Here is a 14,618-nt window from a genome sequence, read left to right as displayed (position 1 = left end):
CCAATCTCTACTGGAAGATGTACACACTGGGACACACTGGTAAAGTGATCAAGCACCAGGACTGTAAGTCAAGCTGATTTGGTTCAGCTCTTGGCTCTGCCAACTCCTAGCAGCCCAACCCTAAATACTGGAAACTGTATGCATAGTTTCTTCATCTTTACAATGGAAGCAATAATAGATCTTCAGAGTAATGCTTTCTTAAAGATAGTGCCCAGATTTGGACATTATGCCCAGGTGTAACCTGACCATTGAAGAGGATAAGTTCAGCCTAAGATTGCAGCCTCATTCAGGTTTTGAACTGAACTCATTCAGCCTTTGGGTGTTCACAAGGTTGTGCTTGTAGCCAACTAAAATAAAATCTAAGGTATTTTGATGTAGAGCACTACTGAGCCACATCCCCCATTACCAACTTGTATTGCTAGGTGTTTCGGCCTGAGGGAGGACTTCACGTTTATTCCTATTAACTAGATTTTCCTCCTTCCCTGGTTCTTTGGCATTTGCTCAGCTCCTTCTCCTACGCTGTATTTGAGGGAAAGGAAGCCAAATGGGTAGAATTGGGCCATAATGAGGATGTGTTTGACATGCTGGATTTGAGTCTGTGTTCCATTGAAGAAAAGAAATGGAAACTTTGTTGAGTATCCATTCTGTACTAGGCACTTTCCTTGACTATTTCATTGAACACTCCAAGGACCCCTTGAGGTAGATGTTATGGCCGATTTGCAGAGAAGAAATCTGCATTTTTATTTGAAGTTATTAAACATGGGTAAATGACCCAATTTTCTGCTTTTTGCTTAACAATAATTTGCAAACATTTTATCATGTTACTTCATGTTTCCCTTTTTTTCTTTATAAATAAATACATACTCCCTCCTTATTCTAAAAAGAATTTGAAGCACTTCTGTCTTGATGTTTATCATTTTAACGGTTGTATAATATCCCATTAAGTCACCCTAATTTACTCAACCAGTTTCCTACTGTTGACAGTTTGGCTCTGTTTACTTTTTGTGGTTTTCAAATTTTTTTTCTGTAGTAAATGATCCTCCTAAAAAACATCTCCGCATGAATGTTATTTTGTTCTGGAAATTTCCCCAAGCATGGAATACTGCATTAAAGGGGATATTTTTGGTGTTTCTTTATAGAGACTAGCAAATTGCCCACCCAAAGGAGTATGCTTTATTTGAGGGTAAAAAGCCAAACACACACACACACACACGCAAATGGTTTTCTACAAAAGAAATTAATTTTCCACTTATTCATAAAATATTCTAGTGCTGTGATGGGTGGCAGGCACCTTGCCAGGGGCTAGGGACAAGGATAAGCAAGGCCAGGTCGGGGCCTCCAAGCAGCGAGCTGTGGAGTCGGGTAGAACAGGCGCCTGGCTGCAGCCAGGGAGGATCGCGCGCCCTTTCGCGCAGGAGAGTGGAAGCAGGGAGCTGTTTGTCAGCACCGAGGTAACGCTTGACCTGAGTCTTGCACAATAAGTAAGAGTTTGGGCACGCGATTTGTATTTATTTTATTGTGAATCTCTGGCCTTATATCAGAAAAAAAAAAAAAAAATTGTGCCACCCTCGGCACAGAGAACGTTGGTGGCGTCGTAAGCCCTCTAAGTCTCTTTCCATCGCCAAGGAGTAGGGGTCCGGGAAGAGGACCTCCCCGACAGCAGGCAGCAGGAACAGGATTTGGGAGCCGGGAACCCCTGGCTCGGCACGGAAGAGGGCAGGAGAGGACCTGAGCGCGGGGCTCACCGTCTGCTGGGGACCCGAGCCGGCGTGTGGCCCTCGGGGAACGGAAGACGCGCCCTCAGCGACCCTGAAGAGTCAGCTAAGCTATCTGCGGGCTAAGGAGACGGTGAGGGAACGGGGACTAACTGGGGTGGGGGTTAGAGGGCAGCTCGCGAGTGGGCTCCAAGGGGAGCTGGGCTCAGCAGTCCGGGACCCCGAGGGGGCAAGCGGGCGGGGAGCACGAGAGGGGCGGAGCTCCGGGGCCAGGGCCGCCGCGGCTGCCCAGAGGGTCTGCGGGGGCTGCTGCGGCCGGTCCCGAAGGCGGGCGCAGGGAGTGCAGTGAGCCATGCGCACCTCTCCGAGACCGTGACCTTCGCATAGGGAGCAGGGTCCGCGCGCCGTCCTGAGATCAGACACAAGCCCAGCCTCGTGAAGACCCACGGCCGAGGGGCTGGAGCTGCCTCTGTGCGAGGGAGCCCTGGCCAAGGCGCTGGTAGGACCAGGGAACCCGAGGAGGGCGGGCGGAAAGCGCCCCCAGTGGGGGAGGGGCCGTGGCGGGGTCTGGGGGCCAAGGGCTCGGGGCCGAACGAGGGGCACACGCCGGAGCAGCTCCAGCCTGGGAGCATTGGGCGTGAACGTGGGGGAAAGTAGGGACCACATTATAGGATCAAGGCTTTCCCCGGCTCAGAACTGGACTGTTCAGTGTCCCCTAGAAGGGGCAGCGGGTCACCTACGCCAATGAACGGGAGTGCACACCAAAACGCCTGCTGTCGGTAGTTTCTTGTGCCTCTGCCTTGCTTCTGCCTGTGATGTAGTCAGAAAGGACTCGCTCTCCATGTGTTAACAAGGGGACAGGTAGCTTCACAGAGTGTATGAATATGGAGGGGAGGGCCACGGCGTCAGCTCTGGCCCCAGGGGCCGTCAGTGTCCCTGCAGAATTCCTGGTCCAAGCCGCCAGAATTCCTTGGGGACTTTGCTTCAGTGGCATCAAATTAGACTGTCAGTTCCCGGGGCCTGATCACCAGCCTCCGTATGTATTTCCTGGGGAGAAAAAGCATACCAGACTGATGGAGTCTTATCATTATTTTAACATTATAGCTTTCAATAGATAACATGCATATATTTATTTTTTAAGTCAAATAATACAAACATTTATCTTCTAGAGGCACTGCCTGCACTAGCATGTGTCTATTGCTATCTCCTTTCTATACTCATAGCCTTTCACACTCTACATGTTCTGTCGCCGTCTTTTGATTCTTTAGCCAGAAAATGATGTCACCACCACTGCCCACATCCTTTAATCTCCAGTGTTCCTTCTCGCAACGCCTATCTTGTCCTCAAATGTTTTTCACAAGGTGTTCCTCAGGGTAGGGAGCCCACTAACGAGAAGACATTTCATTTACTTGCTTCAACTATCCCAGAGATCTGAAGAAAAGGCACATTGGGGAACAGTCCATGACAAGTTCTAAACACACCTATCTTTCCCCTTAAACTGGATCTTCCAAGTGCAGTTTAGGTAGTCTGTTATTGAGAGGAAATAATGCAGGCTGTTTTCTGAAATGCTCTGGATTTCCAGAACTTAACACCACAGCAGTTCCTATTCCTTAAAACAGAACTTCATCAGTCACACCTTGCTGTTGCTTTTCCCGTCTCCACTCCAGGATCCCCTAACTGGTCTGCCTAGGATTTTTTCCTCTGTAGGAACCTGGGACACCGGGTGCTTTATACCTGCCTGGGAGGTGTTCCATGAAGGGCCTGAGGGACAAAGCTTTGTGGTGGACAAGGTGGGAGGGGAAGATGTAGGGGAAGTTGGAGGGGAAGTAGAAAGGAAGAAGCAGGCCAAGACCCTTGAGTGCAGAAGACTCCTCAAGCACAGAGCCCTGTCATTTAGGAACAGTCCCCATATAATTTGCTAAGAGACCACACATGCAGGTTACTTCCTGCCAACAATCAGTACAGTCAGCTCTGTTTCAAGACTTCTATGTTAGGCCAAAACATAGTAAGTGAAAACAATCAGCAAATCAACCAGTTTTTGTCTCTATGATAAAACAGAGTGGTTGAAACTAAATTAATTTAAAAAATTTTTTTACTGAATTAGCGGGTTCTTTAGGAGCTGTGTCCATTGTTTAAAATCACCTAATAGGTACTCCAGTCTCCACATTTTTCCTTTATTTTGTTTATCTTTTCATATTGCATAACCTTGAACTGGATCCCAACCATGTCAGAAAGTTCAGGCTGATTAGAAGCTGCCGCTTCTAAGACTTTTTGGTGGGAGAGAGTGGGGAGGAGAGGATGAGAAAATAATGACTGATCCTTGTGATAGGGTAGGTGTATAATGAAGAGGAAGAAGTTGACTACAAGTTTGAGACTGGTGAGGAGTCGCATATAATTCTTAAGGTAACAGGGGAATGAGTAAGAAGTAAACAAAATTGTTCATCATTCATCATTCAAAATGTTTATAGAGTGCCTGGCTATGTACCATTCACTGGGAACTAAAAGGTATATAAAACCAGGTGAGGTCCCTGCTCTCCTGGAGCTTACAGATGCTTTGAGGTGGCAGCTGTTAGAAAAATAAATATTGACTATATGTTATTACAAACTAAGATAAACTGTCTAAAGGAAAGAAACAAAGTTCTTTGAGGGTTTATACAAACTGAACTGTGAGACCAGGGAAGGCTTTCTCAAGGAGATCTCCCTTGAGCCAAGATTCAAAGATGGAGAGGAAGATTGAGGATATATTTGTTGTTGACATAGGACCAGGATGTATCCATTAAGAATAGTGTTTGGCTGCTAGTCATTAAGAAGACTGACTGCCATGTGACATTTGCTGTACTACATGAGCACATATGCCAACTTGGCATTTTTGGCACTTTGGGAAAGAATGCTTCTTTATCACAGTATCAGAGTATCAGTTGCATTGTCTTCAGTTGGTCATGGTTTATCATTGCTGTATTCTTGCTTTATAATTAAATGTTTCGATTAACATTATTCTTATCCGTTTATTATACTGTGTACAACAAAATGTATGTATTGCAGTTCAATTGTGAATCATCCATATTCCCATTAATAAGGTAAATATATATAACCCTGATACCAAATATGGTTTATACACTGACTGTTCAATGTTATCACTAAATAGATTTTTTAACAGGTGAAAATAGGTGTGGCAGGTGGACTGAAATATCTTCCCTCCATCCCTAGCCACTGCTCTAATTGGGAGGATGCCAGAATTTTTCGATTATTCTAAAGCTTCGTGATCCTTTTCAAAGATTCACATACAGCTCTTCAGTAAAGAAAAAAAATCACCAATTGCACTGATGCTGTAAATATAAATCTCACAAGGTAATTCCTGGGGTGCTGTAACCAAGCAACATATTTAACATTCAAACAAATATTTTTATTCATTCAACAGTGTTTACAGTAAACCTTTTATGTGCCCAGAACTGTGCTAGATACTATAATTAAAATTGATTACTAGGACAGAGTCCCAACATGTAAGGAGTTCATAGAAGTCTAAGAGAGGTAGTCATGCTCATCCATGTGCAGGTAGTATTGTGTTCATTACAATGAAAGCATAATCAGGGTATGTTGATGTATAAGGGAAGGGAGTGGTCAATTCTACCAAAAGAGGAAGGGTCAGGGAAAGGTTCTTGGAGGAGGTAATGCTTGAGTTGAATCTTGAAAGATGAGGAGTTACACCAGGTAGACAAAAGAAGAAAGTATAATGGGAGAGAGATTCATGTGCAAAAACAAGCAACCAACAACAACTGAACCAGAGGCATGAAACATCATGTCAAGTTCTAGGACCTGCAAGTGGTTCAAAGGAGCTGAGCATACGGAGCCAAGAGGTAGGGAGGCTAGCAAGGTGGCTAAAGTATGCACAATGGGGTCACAGAAACAAAGGTTTGAGTCGTGGTTCTGCCACTTTCTATCTGTGGGATCTCAGTTAAGTAATTTAGCCACCGTATTTAAGTAATATAGCCACAGTAATTAATGATAATGAAGGTAGTACTTCCCTCATAGGATTGCTGCAAAGATTCAGATAAGATATGCACAGATTATGTACTCAGGAATTGTTGGCTATTCATTATTTATTCTAGGACAAAGGAAGCTGCTGGAGGGTTTTACATAGAGGAATGAGTCCTGAGCATTTTTGCAATCACTCTGGCTGCATATGGATGCTGGGTTGGAGGGGGGTCATTTGGAACAAAGTAACCACTTAAAGACATTATAACCATTTAGATAATGGTAATGATGGCCTGAACCACCGTGGTCATGGCAGTAACCAAGAAGAAAACGAGCTAAATGCTTGAGATATCGCCAAAGTAGACTCCAGTACAGAACTAAGTTATTCATTAGATGTGGTCAGTGAGGGAGAGGATTTGAGGAGGTGAAGCCTGAGATTCTGGTCTGTTATCCTTTGATTCTGTCAATCAAGTGATCTTGGGATAGAAAAAAAGAAGTGAGTATCAACCAGGACTGGGGATCAGGAATCTGGGAAGTGCTTGTATACAGAGAACTTCATGATTGGTACCAAAAAATGCTATCTCTGATTCAGAAGAGCCCTTGACCATTTCTGTGTCTGAACATAAAATAGGATCAGTTAATCCATACCAAATATAATATCCATCTTCTCTCTCTCTCTTTCTCTCTCTCTATTTCTGGGAGACTTTCAGTTCAAAGGGGATAGACATTAGACTTCACCTATTTGTCACTGCCTTGAAGTGACACATGTAACCCTCACTCATGCCTGGTACTGTTGGTTCAATTTTTGCCTGACACCAGCCTGATTCACTTTTTTCTCCTTTTTCTCATGTCTTCTCATATACAATAAGCACTAATTGAGGTGCCCACATGGACTTTATTAAAGTCCATGAGAATTAGAGGATTCAGGTAGTTCCTATTTCATAATGCAATGCAGTCTTGGTAACCACAGTATCCATTCATAAGGCAGGAAACAATACAGACATGTGTGATAGTGTTTGTTGAAAAGCTTTTGAGAGCTTTATTACTGTTTCCACCAAAGGTGGAAGTGCTGATTAAGGGTGTGCTTTTGGATTCAGTTGCTCAAACAACTGTATTATTACTCGAAGCCACAGAAATGAGCATTATAATTAGGCAGAGCCAAATGAGCGAGATGGTCCAGTATGAAATGAGGAAAACAAGGTCTGCCTCTGCCATGGACAGTCTAGTTTGGTGGAAAGTGGGCTTTCTATCTCTGACCTTCAGCATGACATTAACCCAGCTGAGCCTCAGTTTTTAGTGGTGGACATTTCTTTGAGATCTGTCTTGTGACATTTAAATGAGTTAAATGTGCTAAATACAATGTGTGGCGTATGATAGGTGCTTAACTAGCTCATATCCTTTGGCTCAGTTAATCCCCAGGTCTTTCCTCACGTTGAAAAAACAGGAAGCATGCAGATTTCTTGGGTTAAGTAACCTGAATTAATTTGTTTTAATGAGTTTTTCATCTATGATTGATTTTTTTTTCCCTGGAAACCAGGGTGGAAACCTGTTTTCCTCCACCCTCGGTGAATGCTTATCAGTGATGATGGGGGCAAAGGTAGTATGATACCTGCAGAGAGGAAACTAATTTTAGCCATTCTTCCTTCAACAAATCTGTCACACACATGCAAGTAAAATTACTAACAAATAGAAAAATTGAGTAATTTGACTTCTTCCTCCCATATTTTCTGTTGGTAGAGTTCCTATTAAGCATATTTTTTGTTTATCTTTTGTTTTTCATGTAGGTACAAAGAAGCAGGTTCAAAGAAATTGTAGTTGTACCCCTCGATAATTGTTTGTCCTTAGGAATGAAGCTTTACTTTTCTCCTCTTAACAGAAGTTGACAGTTGAAAGAACTATATTTTTCATATACTTTTTCTAAATATTCTATAATTTGACATAAGCTTTTAGTTTAGTTTTGTTCACCAGTTGGGCCCCAAATGCATGTCAGATGTTGAGCTGGCACTGTGTACTCAGAGACAGCAGCTGTGGTGCCCAGATCTCCAGTCTGGTAGCCCTTGTGGGAGAGACTGGGTAGGAAGAGAAGTGGGGTGGAGAGTGCAAGCTGATCTTAAACAGCTGATGGGGAGGTTGGAGGGGGACACTCAGGCTGAGGCTCTCTACCACAGCTTCAGGCTTCCAGTCCATCCAATCATGCGCTCCTTTGGGTCAAGATCTGGGTCTACTCATCCCTATGCCCCAAGCCCCTGCCCATTAGAGCCTTTATGTGCTAAGTGCTTGTCGATCAAGAGATTCGGGGAAAGGTAGTGAGGAGGGTAGGTGACCTCTTTTCACATTTTTTTTTTTTTTTTTTTTTGTGAGACGGAGTCTCGCTCTGTCGCCCAGGCTGGAGTGCAGTGGCGCAATCTCCACTCACTGCAAGCTCTGCCGCCTCCCAGGTTAACGCCATTCTCCTTCCTCAGCCTCCCCAGAAGCTTGGACTACAGGCGCCAGCCACCACACCCGGCTAATTTTTTTTTTGTATTTTCAGTAGAGACGGGGTTTCACCATGTTCGCCAGGATGGTCTTGATCTCCTGACCTCGTGATCCACCCGCCTCAGCTTCCCAAAGTGCTGGGATTACAGGCGTGAACCACCGCGCCTGCCCCACACTCTTAAAAATGAAAATAGTACAAGTAAAATTTATACTCCCTGCAATTATCAACCAATTTCCATTCATCCTCATCTTTTGAGAGGCAGTACACTACAGTGGTAATAGCCTGGGGCCAGGGATTAGACTACCTGAGCTTGTATCCCAGTTTGACAGCTCACTAGCTTTGTGACCTTGGGCAGGTTGTTCAACCTCTCTATGCCCCATTTTCCTTATCTGTAAACTGGAGTTATTAACACTACTTGCCTCTTTGTTCAAGCTCTTCAAGCGTAGACAGCGTGTCTTATTCAACACTGAAACTCCAGAATCCATCATAGTGCCTGGTACATTGGAGGAGCTGAATGAATGAATGAATGAACAAATGAATGAGTGACTTTGTGAATGAACAAATCTCAATATGTAGACTGCTATAACAGTCAGCAGTTGACAAAGCACCCTCTTAATGTTAATTCGTTTGATTCCCAGAACATGTCAGGAGATAAATAAGGCAGCGGGGCAGGGAAGGTATTATCTCCATTTCACAAATTAGGAAAACAGGGTACTGAAAGGTTGGCTTGCCAAAGAAAGCACAACTATAAATAAAAGACCTGGTTAACGTTGCTGATTCTACTTACTCCTAGCTGTCTGCTCTTCTCAAGATTCGGCTGCCTCTCCACCCTATACAGATTTCACAGAACTCAAAGGATGTCCACCAGCAAAAATGAACACACATAGCTTATTTAGCTTTCTGAAGAAATTAGCTTCTTACTGTAAATACACGCGGTCAAGTTAAAACTTAAAGTTACAACTTGAAGTTTGCAATGTTTTTATTTTTTGGAGAGGGGAGCAGTGGATATTTTGTAAGAATGAGGAAGTTCTTTCTAAGTATGAAAGTAGCAGAGAATCATGAAGGAAAATATTGGTAGATTTCATTACATAAACATTTAAAACACTTGGAGTTTTTTTGGTTTTTTTGTTTTGTTTTGTTTTGTTTTTTTGAGATGGAGCCTCACTCTGTCACCCTGGCTGGAGTGCAACGGTGTGATCTTAGCTCACTGCAACCTCCGCCTCCTGGGTTCAAGCAATTCTCCTGCATCAGCCTCCCAAGTAGATGGGATTACAGGCACACACCACCGTGTCTGGTTAATTTTTGTATTTTTAGTAGAGATAGAGTTTTACCATGTTGCCCAGGCTGGTCATGAACTCCTGACCTCAGGTGATCCACCTGCCTCAGCCTCCCAAAGTGCTGGGATTACAGGCATGAGTCACCATGCCTGGCCAACATTTAAAATACTTGTGTATAAAAAGTTATAATTACATTAAAATGAAAATAAACTCAAAAAATTGTGCAACAAATATGCCAAAAGGTTCAAATTTGTAAATATAAAGAGTTCATAGAATTTAACAAGAAGAATATTAAGACCGTGGTTTCAAAAAAGTAGTCAAAGGATGTAATGGTTTTCAAATGAAGACAATCACATGGATGGCGAAACATACAAATATTTTAACTCTTCTTGAATAAGGGAAGCATTTCCCTTATTCAAGCCTGAGTCCAATAATAAGGGAATAGTTAAATATAGTGTGATGGATAGGAAGCAGCATAGGCTAGCAGCTGAAAGCAGGGATTTTGAGTCTTACCACCTGGATTCAAATTCTGGCTCTGTCATGTGTTAGCCCTGTAACTTTGGAACCTCTCCAGGCCCTATTTTTTCATCTATACAATGGGGACGATAAGAGTATCTAACATATAAGGCTGTTATGTGGCTTAAATGGGTTCATACAGGTCTACACTTCCAAAATCCTCAAAGCTCTAAACACCTAAAGGTTTTATGTAACTTAGTTAGCAGCAAAACATCAATGAACTGACACAAATCTACTTTATTCCATTTACTGTGACTGGATTTGGCAGATATAATCAATGTTAATCCTTTTCCATAGTTTTACCTTTCTTGCAGAATCTCCACGATTTTCTTTATGAATTAATAACAATCTTACACATTTGAAAAGACTAATTTTGAAGTCAAAGCTAACTAGAGGGCAGGTATATGTATTTTGAACTAATCTCTTGGCCAAGAAACTTTCCCAAATCCTCCATCCCAGGGCTCTCAAACTTTAAGGTGGGGAATATTCTTAACACATAGATTGCAGGATGTCCATCCCCTAGAAAATCTGATTAAGTGGGTCTGGAGTGGGGGCCAAATGTATGTAGTTCCTGCAAGCTCCCAAGCAATGATGGTGAGGCTGATCCATGGACATCTCTTCTCTCTGCTCTTCTCACGATCCAGCTGCCTCTCCAGCTTACAGAGATTTCATGGAACTCCTGTCCACCAGCAAAAATGAACACACATAGCTTATTTAGCTTTCTGAAGAAGTGAACTTCTTACTATCAATATGCTCAGTCAAGTTAAAATTTAAAGTTACAACTTGAAGTTTGGAAAGTTTTTAACTTTTGGAGAGGGGAGCAGGTAGCCCCACTCTAATCCACTCCTTCTTTAATTTTCATCACCCCTCACATTGTACCTTTTTGTTTGAACCTTTTCATTTCTGAAAATCTTTGATTTTTTTTTTCATATTATCATTCTCCTATTCTCTCATTTCTGTTTGCTTATTTGTTTGTTTTTTACAGAGTCTCACTCACTCTGTCACCCAGTCTATAGTGCAGTGGGGCAATCTCAGCTCACTGCAACCTCCACCTCCTGGGTTCAAGCAATTCTCCTGCCTCAGCCTCCCAAGTAGCTGAGATTACAGGCATGCACCACCATGCCCAGCTGATTTTTGTACTTTTGATGGAGACAGGATTTCACTGTGTTGGCCAGGCTGGTCTCAAACACCTGACCTCAAGTGATCCACCTGTCTTGGCCTCCCAAAGTGCTGGGATTACAGGCATGAGCCACCGTGCCCCGGCCCTATCCTCTCATGTCTATGGTGTGCTTTTATTTCTAGGAATAGTAATGTAATAAAATTATTTATCAGTTTCTGAGTACTTACCATGTGCCAGTAACACAGTTAAAAGTGGAAAGTTTCTTGGCCAAGAGATTAGTTCGAAATACATATACCTGCTCTCTAGTCAGCTCTGACTTCAAAATTAGTCTTTTCAAATGTGTAAGATTGTTATTAATTCATAAAGAGAATCTTGGAGATTCTGCAAGAAAGGTAAAACTATGGAAAGGATTAACATTGATTATATCTGCCAAATCTAGTCACAGTAAAGTAACACAGTTACTACAGTTACTTTATTTTTTTATACTTCCGACAACCCTGAAAGGAGGGTTATTGGAAGGGTTTTTATACTTTATCCTTTTTATCCGGGAAGGGATAAAAACCCTCCCGATAACCCTCATTTAAGTGATGAGAAGACTGAAGTCCTAGGCCTGAGGGTTTGTAGGTGGTAGAAACTAGGTCATCTTGGCCCCAAAACCTAAGCTCTTTTCATTTCACTGTCCTGCCCATTTCACATGGTGGTACACATCCCCTGCTCTCCAGTCTACCTGCCTTCTCATTCCTGCCTCCACTACTTAATTCCTGCAGAGTCCCCAGCTTGGAAACCCCTATCTCCTTATCACCTATTCAGGTACCAATCTAGGCCTTCTATAACATGAAGTGTCCCCAAATTTACTTGCACAGCCCACACTTAGCTGCATCTGTTGTTCCTAGTTGGCCATTTATCATATATGCATTTGTTTTTTAACACCAAGGGATTTTTGTCTTCCTAACTAGATTTAGAGCTCCTTGAAAACAGGGCCCGTCTCATGCATCTCTGTGTTCCCCTTGGAACAACCATGGTGAGGACTGATTGCCTCCTTCACCCCCCTGCCACTTTCTACTCTTCTTCTTTCCTGTCCCCCCACTCACCACTTGTCCCTTCCTATCTTGGTGAAATCAAACCACACTAACAAGAAGGCAAAAAAATAGGCCAGGTTTCACCCTTCCTAATCTCCTTCCCTGTGTGTGGTTTGTTAGTGTTTGCCTTGTGGTTCCACAATGTCATGAGAGGGAAGTTTTTTTATGAGAAGGAACTTTTCTCATGAATGTTATGAGAAGGAACTTTTCCTCTACTTGGCAGAGAGGTACTAGCCATGTCTTATAACCCTTGGCTCTCTTGGCTCTCTTGAGGGTTTCCAGAACTCCCTTCCCTCCTTCCATGTTTATTCAAATTCCATTTTCATTATTGTACTTCCCAGTTTCACCCAACACCCATGTTATCATCCAAGTATATTTCAAGAGTCCTTGCCTACCCATTGGCAGCTTATACATCTATGGAGCTACTTTCTGCAGTGAGATCTGCTGGGGCCAGCATGGCCAACACATTCATTTGGTCCGTACACTTTGATTATATTCTTCCCTGCCCCCTCCCTTCCTCTTCCTCCTCCTTTCTTCTTCTTACTCTTTCCTCCTCCTCCTCCCACTACTTCCTGCTCCTCCTCCTTCTCCTTTTTCCTCCTCCATCTCTTTCTTCACTTCCCTCCATCCCTCCCTTCTCCGTCTTCCTGAGGTTATTACTTCTATTATTAGTTGGGCAGTGTTATCAACCCACTATGACAGCACTCAACACTCAACTTACACATCCCAGAGCTTGTGATCTCCATTTTGTAATTTTCCCACAACTTGTCATTATTTCCTTGTAACAGGGCTACAGAGCAGCTGGGCCTCCCAGCAAAAGGGTGAGATTTCCTGTGGTGCTTTCATTTCCTCCTCATCCGTTTAGTACAAAAGTGCTGGTTGTGTTTGTGTTACAGGCTCATGTAGCTACACTGCTACACTGACACCACTATTGCATAATTTCAGATTGAATTAATTTTTTGTTCAAACGGGTTTTTTCTGACCCATATTTATGAACCAGCTTTGTGGTGTTCTTGTTGCTTTCCTTTGGTGTGCTCTGTAATCTGAATTTCTTCTCTTTGTGCCTCATTCCACGTGCTATTCTTGGTAGTTGTCATACTGGAATACTAGGGGAAAAAATTATCCTGAGGAATATCATTTACTATTTATTTAGTGTTGACAATGCGTTAGGCATTATGCTAAAGATTTTATACATTGCTTAGTTTACCTATCAAAAATTTTAGGTAGTTATTATCCCAGTGTACATGGGGAGACTGAAGTTTAGTCAGATTAATTTGTCTGAGGTCTCATGGCCAGTAAGTGGAACACACTAGATTCAAAATCAGTTCATATCATTCCAAAGCCCATAGTCAAAAATGTAGTTTATGGGATCTTTTAACTCACCTTTTAAAAATGTAATGAGTTTTTCAATAGCTGCCTCATACCCTGCTGTGGGAGTATAAATGAATACACTCTTTCTGGAGGGCAATTTAGCACTACATATAAAAAGCTTTTTAAAATATTCTTATCCTTTAATCTAACAATTCCCATGCCTGACTTTATGCTAAGGAAATAATCATTAATATGTTCAAAGATTTTACCCTAAGGAAATTCAGGACAGCCATATTCATAATATGAAAAATTTGAAACAGGTTCTATGTCCAATAGAAGATAATTGGCTAAATAAAACATGATACATAATCAATTAAATACCAAGTAGTAATTATAAATCATGTGGGAAAAGACTATGTAGTGACATAGAAGTGTGTTTATGATATAAACACATGGTATGGTATGGTAAATAACATAAACATATAGTATGGTAAATAACGTATACAACATATGGTATGCTAAATAACATACCATAGGATTTCAGATTAAATCATTTTTTAACAAATAGGTACTACAAAATAAACTCAAAGGGAAATGATATCAAACTAGGACATGAATATTTGCATATATTTAAAAATGTGAAAAGCTGTGAGTTGAAGTAAGGTGCTGAAATTAAGACTAATTTTCATTTCTTCTTTTATCTTTTTTACTATGTAATAATTAATTTTTAGTTGACATTTACCTTTTTTTAACTTTTTGGTTTTGGTTTTTGGGGTTTGTTTTTCTTTTGTTTTGTTTTTGAGGCAGGGTCTCACTCTGTCATCCAGGCTGGAGTGCAGTGGTGAAATCACAGCTCACTGCAGCCTTGACCTCCCCAGGCTCAGGTGATCCTCCCACCTCAGCCTCCCAAGTAGCTGGGACTACAGGCATGCCCCACCAAGCCCAGCTAATTTTTGTATGTTTTGTAGTGATGGGATTTCACCAGGTTGCCCAGGATGGTGGTTATTTTTTTAATTGAAAAAATGTCTGCATGTTGTCCCCTTTGCTACCCCCGGTTTTACTGAGGTATAATTGACAGATAAAATTGTATATGTTTAAGGTGTATAATGTGATGATATGACATATGTAAATATTGTGAAATGATTACTACAA

At 42.1% G+C, this 14,618-nt stretch overlaps 1 protein-coding gene across 4 annotated transcripts in view; it reads left to right on the top strand.

Annotated features, from left to right (window-relative positions):
• Nucleotides 1-1,364: 1,364 nt before the first annotated feature.
• CASR (calcium sensing receptor) overlaps nt 1,365-14,618 on the top strand; it is a 100,141-nt gene continuing 86,887 nt past the window's right edge. For 3 of the 4 annotated variants that reach the window (XM_074033328.1, XM_074033329.1, XM_005547996.5), the window contains exon 1: nt 2,006-2,214. The gene's annotated coding sequence lies outside the window, so the exon portion shown is untranslated. Of the gene's footprint in view, nt 1,849-2,005; nt 2,215-14,618 lie in introns of those variants that run through there. The other variant, XM_015446364.4, reaches the window with a different exon arrangement.

The sequence above is a fragment of the Macaca fascicularis genome, chromosome 2, assembly GCF_037993035.2.
Source record: "Macaca fascicularis isolate 582-1 chromosome 2, T2T-MFA8v1.1".
In the NCBI taxonomy this organism is placed as follows: domain Eukaryota; kingdom Metazoa; phylum Chordata; class Mammalia; order Primates; family Cercopithecidae; genus Macaca; species Macaca fascicularis.
Note: the sequence above shows the minus strand (reverse complement) of the source record. Positions and strands in the feature narration are given on the sequence as shown.